Source organism: Panthera pardus, unplaced genomic scaffold (genome assembly GCF_024362965.1).
Source record: "Panthera pardus isolate Hobbes unplaced genomic scaffold, ASM2436296v1 HiC_scaffold_8, whole genome shotgun sequence".
NCBI classification, from domain to species: Eukaryota; Metazoa; Chordata; class Mammalia; order Carnivora; family Felidae; genus Panthera; species Panthera pardus.
Window position 1 is genome coordinate 40,184,803 of NW_026527013.1, and position 8,428 is coordinate 40,193,230.

General features: G+C 43.2%; 1 long non-coding RNA gene across 1 annotated transcript; it reads left to right on the forward strand.

Moving 5' to 3' along the window:
* The first annotated feature begins 525 nt into the window (after positions 1–525).
* On the forward strand, positions 526–1,491 carry LOC128775697 (uncharacterized). The gene is made up of 2 exons (XR_008420648.1): positions 526–687; positions 963–1,491. It is a non-coding gene; the product is annotated as an uncharacterized LOC128775697 (long non-coding RNA).
* Positions 1,492–8,428: the final 6,937 nt, after the last annotated feature.

Consider the following 8,428-nt stretch of genomic DNA (forward strand, 5'->3'; position numbering starts at 1 on the left):
CAGAATCTCATTTCTCTTCATCATGTGACTTGGATGATTCAAATCAGTGTAGCTAGAATAGAATCACAGTATTTTAGCAATGAAGCGGTTCTTAATTATCATTCCAGATTCTAAGTGGGACAGTTTCTCATTGTGTGGTCTTAAGCACTGCATACATTTAGCATCCCCGCTCCACACCCCCCACAACATACACATAAATGCTACTCATCAATCACATGGTCACCAAAAATACCACCCCTCCCACCTCCCCCCCCACCCCACCCTCCCCGCTGCCCCCGGAAGGAAAGGGTCTTGGTCTAAATTGTTTATTTTAGAGATAAGGAAACTAAAGTCCAAAGGAAAAAAGATGACTCGGCCAAGTCAATGACAAAGCAGGGATTAGCCCCCGATCTGATTTTCAGTGCCGTGAGATTTTTTAGGACACCCCTCTGACTTTCAGTTCAGGTTTGCGGAACTAAAACAAGGCACTGCCAGGGAACTTCTGTTTCTTACTGAATTTCTGCTTTCCTTTCTTGCAGTGGAACTGCCCATCACTTCCTCTTTCCCTCCCTTGACACTGGAGGTCCAGAGCCCTCCGTTTTCTCAACAAGAGCAGCGATGGCAACACGTGTGAGAACTTGCTGGCAGCCGTACCTAGAGCGGACCTGCCCTTCTATCCACACTGTCCACCCTGATCACTTCATACAGGTAGGCAAACACACAGTCTCGCCGTTCCTTCGCTGCCCTCTGCTTCCCACCAAAAATTGACAAAAGAAGGCAAGAACACACCTACGTCTGACTTATTCTACCTTAGATGCAGAAAACACTCATTCCTAATGCCTGTGTTACTCAGATACCAAGAGCATGATGCTGGCAGGTGCACAGCAAAATGAGAAGGAAGTTTAGCAGAGCTATTGAGAATACAGGAGTTAGAGCCATTCATTCACTCACTCATTCATTCATTCATTCATTTCTCATTTCAGGGTTTATTGAGCACTTGCAAGGAAGAGCCCCATTCTGGGCATCCGATAACAACCTGGCAAACAAAGCCTTCTGTCCCCTTATGGATTCTACACTCTGGAGTCTTAGTTCAGAACCTGGCTGTGCTGCTTACGAGCTGTGTGACCTTGGATGAGTTGCTTTATCTCTCTGAACTTCTACCTCTACATCAATAAAATGAAAACATGGAAAAGAGGATTGCGATGATTAAGAGTAAAACATGTGGGAGGGGACTCGCCCAGTTCCTGACACAGTGCTATGTGCTATGCAAGAGATAGCTACTATTATTCCTAAAAATGTAACGTTCCCTGGGAGAAGCCTCTGCATCCTTATACCTACAATCTGAACATGAAGTTTTGGCTGAGAATTCTCCAATTTTCTCCAAATTATGTATAACCAACGTACTTTCTCCAAACTTGTTTAGTTGTAGAACAGAAACCAAAATATGTATACACTACACATGCATGTTTATATTTAAATTTGTATTTAAATTTAAATCTGTATTTAGATTTACATTTATAGTGTGTGTGTTTTATCTGGCCTTGTATCCCAATGTCTGTATTATAAGGTGAGGACAGCAATGATTTCTATTTGCAGCACACTTTCAAAAGAGCCTTCGGGTAAAGAAAAACATGACATGAACCATGAGTTTTTAAATATTCTATTCTCTTCCCTGGGCCTCCGCTCTTGACAGACACTTTACCTTATTTAGCCTCTGCCGCCTGGTCTTCAAACCTCTAAATAGATCGGTTATTTCAGGCTAGCCAAACCCTCGAAATTATTTGCCAGCAGCCCTTTAGAAACATATCCCCCTACTGGGAGCAAAAGCAGCCAGAGAAGGACTGTGTGTTTGCTCTCAGCCCCCTCCCCTCTAAGCCTTGGTTTAGGAAGGAACTACAGGCACAGGAAGGAGCCCGGCTTCGAGGTCATTGCCAAGTTTGCCACATCCCCGGTAAGCTACAAAGCCTGAAGAGCCTCCGTTTCCCCGTTTCCCCATTGGTGAAGTCTGGGGCTTACACTTAACTTTGGAGAGTTATTGGGATAATTGACTGATGATTAAAATAGTCACTCATTAATGACAGTTAACAATAGATAAGGCCACGGGTCGTGAGATTACACCCCAGGGATTAGCTTTAAAAGCAAACTCCCTGGGAGAGGTGGTGGGTTTTACAGTCACATGATGGTGTAAGTACAGGGCATACCTGGACAATTTCTGTAAGTCTTTTACAAGGAGGGAAGGAACAGGAAGGCCTCTCCAAGCCCTCAGGTGCAGACCGAGAGGAGCGCAACACCGAATTGGCTAGCGCCCCAAGCAACTGACCAGAGCACTTCCATCATGGTTGGCTTTGTCTCCCTCTGGCACTGGTAGGACTCCTTAAAGCTCATCACAAACAAACAGAAGAAGGTATGGCTCTAAAAAGATGCCTCTCTCAGCAAAGCTGAACATTTTAGCTGAACATGTCCACTTGCTGATTTCAATCTGCAGACCTTTCACATTGTTCTCCAGTTGGCCCAGAAACTAGCTGCCCACACTTACGGCTCTAGATCTCTGTACAATTTGAAAAGACTTCCTTACACGATTTTCTCTTTCAACAGTGTTCACTGAGAGTGAACTATGTCCTCAGTGCTATCTAGGATTTGTGACCGTGTCAAGGGAGGCTCTCTGGGGAGATGGCATTTGAGCAGGGACCTCGATGAAAAGAGGAAGTGAGCCATGAAGAGCTCTGGCAGGAACATCCAGGCAGAGGGAAAGGCAGTGGAAAGGCCCAGAGGCAGCAGGAGGTTATGATTCCCACTCTATGCATGAGGACACTGAGGCTTCAGAAGATTAACCTGCCCAAGGCCCCCTGACAGGTAAAAAGAAGACCTTGATCTTGAACCCAGCTACTCATCAGTTATTTCAGACCTCTTAGTACTCAAGTAACTGGATTACATTAACCCAATTATAAAGTTACTTGTTCCAGGTTTCTCCCGAACCGGGGGCCATCCATCATTGTGGGGGTAGTCATTATTATCAATGGCAAATATTTACTGAATGCTTACTAAGTGTCAGATGCTATGCTAAGAGTTTTACAAGTGCTATCTCATGTTAGCCTATCAAGAAATCCATGAGATGGGGCACCTGGCTGGCTCAGTCCGTAGAGCATGTGACTCTTGATCGCAGAGTTGTGAGTTCAAGCCTCACGTTGGGCTTAGAGATTACTTAAAAATAAAAAGGAAATTAAGAATTTCTTTTTAATGTTTATTTATTTTTGAGGCATGAAGAGAGACAAAGCATGAGTGGGGAAGGGGCAGAGAGAGAGACACACACACACACAGAATCTGAAGCCAGATCCAGGCTCTGTGCTGGTAGCAGAGAGCCGGATGCGAGCCTTGAACTCACCCACAGTGAAGTCACGACCTGAGCTGAAGTTGGACACTTAACCGACTGAGCCACCCAGGCACCCCCAAAAATAAAAAGGAGAATTTAAAAAAAGCAATAAAAAAGAAATCTATGAACAAATACCAGTGATATCCTCATTTTAAAGATGAGGAAACAGGCCTGAGTCTTTCCACTGAAACCGGGCTCCAAGAAACTTTTGCGAGGCCCAGCACTGGGGCAAAGTTGGTAGTAAGGGAGATAGGAAAGGAACACTGGGAGACACAGAGACAGTGTCACCAAGGCCAACTCATGGGGCTGGGAAGGGAAATGGAAACTGGGGTCAAGGCTTTAGAAAGGAACCAGAGACCCCAGCATCAAGCAAGCTGTGGGGGTGGAAAAACAGAGGCCGGGAGAGAAGCCTTGAGGGACTGGACAGAGGCATTCAAAGGGGGTGCAGCCTCACCGGGGCCCCCGAGAGCCATCAGCTCTGCTTTTGCAGTGTGTTTCCCCTCTGTGTTTGCCTCCCCTCTCGGAGGAAGGTCATCCTGCTTCTTTGCAAGAAGGTTTTCAGAGACGCAGAAGGAAAGCTATCTTTATTCAGGAGGGCTCCAAGAAGCAAAGACGATGCGGCACATTTTTAAAGTTTTTTTGTGAAATCATTGCGCGCTGAGAGTTCCACCCAGCAGTGAAAGCCAAGGGCTCTGGAGTGAGACAGACCTGGGTTTGAATTCCAATTCCACTTGGGAGCTGTGGGGCCCTGAGTAAGTCATTATTCCCCTAAAACTTCTGTTTATTCCTCTTAAAGCTTCCATTCATTCTTCTGTAAGATGGGGGTTAAAAACATCTACATTATAGTATGATTAAGATTAAATTCAGTAAGTTATTGTATATCAAGTTCTTAGTCCAGAGCAAGTACTCAACAAATGAAAGAGATGATGATGATGATGATGATGATGATGATTTCTATCATTTTAAAAGCACCTTTGGTAGTTTGGCAGGTTTTTCAAACCTAAACATAGTCTGGGCCACCTGGGTGGCTCAGTTGGTTGAGCATCTGAATTCAGTTCAGGTCATGATCTCATGGTTCGTGAGTTAAAGCCCCACATCGGGCTCACTGCTGACAGTGCACAGCCCACTTCAGATCCTCTGTCCCCTCTCTCTCTGTCCCCCTCCCCCCTACTTGTGCTCTCTCAAAAATAGACATTTAAAAAAAAACACTAAACATAGTCTTACTATGTAATCCAACTGTTGTACTTCTTGATATCTGCTCATACAAAATTAAAACGGTGTCCATAAACAAACCTGCCCATAGATGTTTATAGCAGCTTTCATAATGCACTGCATAACTGACAAAACTTGGAGCCAAATAAGATGTCCCTTAGTAGGTGAATGGATGAATAAACTGTGGTACATCCCAATAATGGAATATTATGCAGCACCGAAAAGAAAGGAGCTAGCAAGCAATGAAAAGACACGGAGGAATCTTAAATGCACATTACTAAGTGAAAGAAGCCAATCTGAAAAGGCTACATACTAGATGATTCCAATTATATGGTATTCTGGAAACACCAATCTATGGAGACAGTGAAAAGATCAATGGTTCCCCGGGGGTAGGGGTGGACAGACCAACAGGCAGAGAGAATTTTCAGGGCAGTGAAAATATATGTATGACACTATAGTGATAGATACATGTCCTTATACTTTTGTCTAAAACCTCAGAATATAGAACATCAAGAGTGAACCCTAATGTAAATTACGGCCTTTGATTGATTATGACGTGTCCATGTAGGTTCACTGATTTTAACAAATGTCACCACTCTGGTGGGGGGATGTTGATAAGTGGGGAGGTTATGTGTGCGTTGGGGCAGTGGGTATACGAGAATGGTATAATTTTCCTCTCAGTTACCTGTCCTCAAAAATAAAGTATACTTTTTTTTCTTTTTTTTTTAACGTTTATTTATTTTTGAGAAGAGAGAGACAGAGCATGAGCGGGAAAGGGGCAGAGAGAGGGAGACACAGAATCTGAAACAGGCTCCAGGCTCTGAGCTGTCAGCACAGAGCCCAACGCAGGGCTCAAATTCACGGACCGTGAGATCATGACCTGAGCCGAGGTCGGATGCTCAACCGACTGAGCCACCCAGGCACCCCTAAAGTATACTTTTTAAAGACTCCAAAAAAATAAAGAATTTAAAATAAAATAACAAAAGCCATGGTTCCTTTAAAAAAAAAAAGTATCTTTTGATGTAATCTTCTCCATCAATCCACTTCTGACCATCCTAACCACATTATTAAAAATATATCTCCCTTTTCAGAATTCTCATTGCACTGCAATTTGTCTAGCAATTACCATTTTGGTTACACTGAAATTATTAGGGGATTTATCTTATTTCTTTTACTATAATACAGTGGAAGGTTCTGGCAGGAATAACAGCATACTACTCAGGTTTCTATATTGCATAGGGATGGTGCTTAAAAAAACATAGCTGTGAAATTTAATCACTGGAGTCTAGATTTCTAGTGCTGATAAGGTATTAATTAGCCACACATGACTATTTAAATTTAAAATTAAATCAGTGTAAAATTAAATTTAAAAATCAGTTCCTCAGGTGCACTAGCCACACTCCAAGCTCTCAACAGTCACGTGCAGCTACTGGCCGCCATATTAGATAGCTCGGGTACAGGATATGTCCATCACTACAGAAAGTTCTATTGAACAGTGCTCTATTCTAGAGCATCCTTGTTCACCTTTTGCATATAGTCCTTGAATTAAAATTGTGTTTACAATGCTTATACTTTATTTTCAAATTAAATAAAAACATTTTCTAAAATCCTGGTTGAATTACCCCGACTGTGCTCTCAAAATACGAATGACCCCTAAGACAACCTGGCTCTTTAGAAAAGTGGCTGATTCCAAGTCTAGGGCAAGAAATTTTTAAGATAAGCCTGGCCATCGAGTCATATCAGAAAATAAGGCAGATATCAAAGACTTGTGGGGTCCTGTCAAAAGGATTCGGGAGTCAACTTAGAGAAGATCCCAGTGGCCAGAGGATGTGAGGATTAATAAGAATTAACCACAAAAGACTGAATCACCCTGCATATGTAAAAATTCATAAGTTCATAAAGAACAAAACAAAAACCCTTTCAGTCCTTCTGGAAGATGAGAGGGAAACAATTTCTTATTTTTGAAACCTGGTAAATAAAGGGGAAGAGTCAAGTCTTTCTGTCTTTCCTGTAGGAATTGTTCCTCAGGGCAACCACAAACAGATGTTTATGGAAGCAATTCCGCGGAAAAAAAAAGAACAAATGAAAGAATTAGAAGATCCCATTTTGCAAACTCCTGCTGCAATAATGGCTGGGGCAAACAATCATCAGCGTCTGCTAAGAGCACAGAGGGACCTTGAGGCACAATGGGCCTCCTGCTGTAGGAACACACACTTATATGAAGTCACATCTAACGTGAATGAGACCTGTAGGCCACCAAGAGGCAGGATCTAGCAGCCAATCTTAAGGAAACACAGGCAGTGAGGAATGTGTTCAAGGACACCAGGGAATCCAGACCTTGGAAAATTTTATGGTATAAAGGGGGAAAAACAGAAGAGGTGGGAAGCTGGAGATTAAAATAAATTGTAGAGACACCTGACATAGCAACCAAATGCAACAAGCAGACCTTGTTTGGATCCTGATGTAAACAAATCAATTGTAAGAAAGTGAGAGACAGAGAGAGAGAGAGACAGAGAGAGAGACAGAGAGAGAGACAGAGAGACAGAGAGAGAGAGAGCCCTCATGCATCTGCAAGAACTGGAGAAAATTCAAGAATGAGGAACTATTTGGTTATATTAGGGAATTATTACTGATTTCTAAAGTGTGATTATGCATTTTGGTTATGTCTTTTGTAAAAGAGTTCTTATCTTTTAGAGACACACACTGAAATATACAGATAAAAATGATACAATTCTGGGATTTACTCAAAATAATCCAGGGGGAAGACAGGAAACGGATGGGGGGATACAGACAAGATTGGCCAGGACTTGGTGGTTCCTGAATATGTGTTACATTTTTCCCAATGAAAAGTTCATCTCTCTAACTCAGTCTCTGTTTTCCCCGGCTCCATCCTGTAATCGTTTAAAATAAATTTTCCAGGATGGCATTCTTCTGGTCTAATTTTGACAAGTAGAGGGGCTTAGGCATAAAGGTTCTGAGGAAAAAGCAGTCTCTGAACTTATCAGAGGGCTGTTGCATTAGAAAGCTCTGCAGCCAAGTTCCCCCCAGATGGTAACCGGGTTAAAAGCCTCACTATCTGCTGGGGTGTTCTCTCTCCCTGCATATTCTAATTCACCAACCAGATTGTCATTCAAGTCACATGCAAATTACATTGTTCCAGAAATTTGCAGGTCAGCCTAGAGGGGCTTTCAAGTGCAGGCGGAGGTGTCTCCACCTCCTCTCCTCCCCCTCCGGTGCTACCCCCTTCTATTCTTTCCACTTTAACAAAATGTACAGAAGTACAGAAACTCCTCTTTCAGTGTATAACTGAGGCTACCCTCTGGGAGAGCTTCTTCTGCCCCCGCCCCGGCCTTCCCCCTTCCAAGGATGAGTCAAGATCAAGAGCTCAAAGTTCAAACTCCCAGCTGGAAGGAAGGAAGCTTCTTTCACAAATCAAACTCCTGGGCACAGGTGAGCACTCTTTTCTAGGAATCTTTCAAAGAGGTTACAAGGCCTCAGTGGCATAGGACTAGTTTCTATGTTCACATTTCTTCCAGGATGCCTGGCCTTTCTTCTGATTCCTATTCCGTAAGTTACGATCACATTTCACACCAACTCCTGTGATTATTCCCAGTGAGGCCACCGGGGTTTCGGATGTTCCGGCACTCTTCAATTACACGTTTGCAGGCTCTCTCAAGGATGGTGTGGCAGACAGCTAGTTATCCCCCTGTCGATCTATCCTGTCCTTTCAGGGTAAAGACTGCCCAGGTAAAGACGACATTTCCCAGCCTCCCTTGCAATTTGGCAGGGTCATTAGACTTAAGTTCTAACCAGTGGGCTAGAAAGACCAATTATGGTACCAATTTGGAATTCTGTCTTGAGAAAAAA